Source organism: Chiloscyllium plagiosum, chromosome 27 (assembly GCF_004010195.1).
Source record: "Chiloscyllium plagiosum isolate BGI_BamShark_2017 chromosome 27, ASM401019v2, whole genome shotgun sequence".
Lineage (NCBI taxonomy): Eukaryota > Metazoa > Chordata > Chondrichthyes > Orectolobiformes > Hemiscylliidae > Chiloscyllium > Chiloscyllium plagiosum.
In genome coordinates this window covers 42,460,770-42,463,102 of record NC_057736.1, presented here as the reverse complement: position 1 = coordinate 42,463,102, position 2,333 = coordinate 42,460,770, and positions in this window count along the sequence as shown.

Genomic DNA, 2,333 nt, shown 5'->3' with positions numbered 1-2,333 from the left:
CACAGCCACATGCGCTCACTCTCACAGCCACACGAACTATCTCACAGCTGCATGAGCACACTCTCACAGCCACACTCACTCACTCTCACAGCCACACATGCACACTCTCACAGCCACTCACACCCACTCACTCTCACAGCCACACACGCACACTCTCACTGCTACACACGCACACTCTCATAGCCACACACACTATCTCACAGCCACACACACTCACTCTCACTGCTACACACGCACACTCTCACAGCCACACACACTCACTCTCACAGCCACACATGCACACTCTCTCTCACATCCACACACGCACACTCTCACAGTCACACACGCTCACTCTCACAGCCACACACGCACACTCTCACAGCCACACACGCTTACTCTCACAGCCACACACGCTCACTCTCACGGCCACACGCTCTTTCTCACAGCCACACACGCTCACTCTCACAGCCACACACACACACTCTCACAGCCACACACGCTCACTCTTACAGCCACACAGGCTCACTCTCACAGGCACACACGCACACTCTCAAAGCCACTCACACACGCTCACTCTCACAGTCACCCACGCTCACTCTCACAGCCACATACGCACACTCTCACAGCCACACACGCTCACTCTTACAGCCACACAGGCTCACTCTCACAGCCACACACGCACACTCTCACAGCCACACACGCACACTCTCAAAGCCACTCACACACGCTCACTCTCAGAGTCACCCACGCTCACTCTCACAGCCACATACGCACACTCTCACAGCCACACACTCTCACTCTCACAGCCACCCATGCTCACTCTCACTGCCATTCATGCTCACTCTCACAGCCACACACGCACACTCACACAGCCACACACGTACACTCTAAAAGCCACACACACTACCTCACAGCCACACACGCTCATTCTCACAGCCACAAACACTATCGCACAGCCACACATGCTCACTCTCACAGCCACACACGCTTACTCTCACAGCCACACACGCTCACTCTCACGGCCACATGCTCTTTCTCACAGCCACACACGCTCACTCTCATAGCCACACACACACACTCTCACAGCCACACACACTCAGTCTCACAGCCACACACGCACACTCTCAAAGCCACTCACACACGCTCACTCTCAGAGTCACCCACGCTCACTCTCACAGCCACATGCTCTTTCTCACAGCCACACGCACACTCTCACAGCCACACACACTCACTCCCACAGCCACACACACTCACTGTCACAACTACACACACTCACTCTCACAGCCACAAACGCACTTTTACAGCTACACACGCTCACTCCCACAGCCACGCGCACTTTCTCACAGCCACACACGCTCACTCTTACAGATACACATGCTCACTCTCACAGCTGCACATGCTCACTCTCACAGCCACACACACACACTTTCACAGCTACACACGCACACTCTCTCAGCCACACGCACTATCGCACAGCCACACACGCTCACTCTTACAGCCACACACGCACACTCTCACAGCCACTCACACACACTCACTCTCACAGCCACATGCGCACATTCTCACAGCTACTCACACACACTCACTCTCACAGCCACATGTGCACACTCTCACAGCCACACATGCTCACTCTCACTGCCGTACATGCTCACTCTCACAGCCACACACGCACACTCTCACGGCCATACAGGCTCACTCTCACAGCCACATACGCTCACTCACACAGCTACACACGCTCACTCTCACAGCCACACACGCTCATTCTCACAGCCAAACACGCATACTCTCACAGCTACACAAGCACACTCTCACGGCCATACAGGCTCACTCTCACAGCCGCATACGCTCACTCACACAGCCACACACGCTCACTCTCACAGCCACACACGCTCATTCTCACAGCCAAACACGCATACTCTCACAGCTACACAAGCACACTCTCACAGTCACAAACGCACACTCTCACAGCCACACTTGCTCACTCTCACAGCCAATCACGCTAAACCTCACAGCCACACGAACTATCTCACAGCTGCATGCGCACACTCTCACAGCCACACTCGCTCACTCTCACAGCCACACACCCACCCTCTCACAGCCACTCACACCCACTCACTCTCACAGCCACACACGCACTCTCTCACAGCCATACGCACTCTCTCACAGCCACATGCGCACACTCTCACAGCTACACTCGCTCACACTCACAGCCACACATGCACCCTCTCACAGCCACTCACACCCACTCACTCTCACAGCCACACACGCACTCTCTCACAGCCATACGCACTCTCTCACAGCCACATGCGCACACACTCACAGCCGCATACGCTCACTCTCACAGCCACACATGC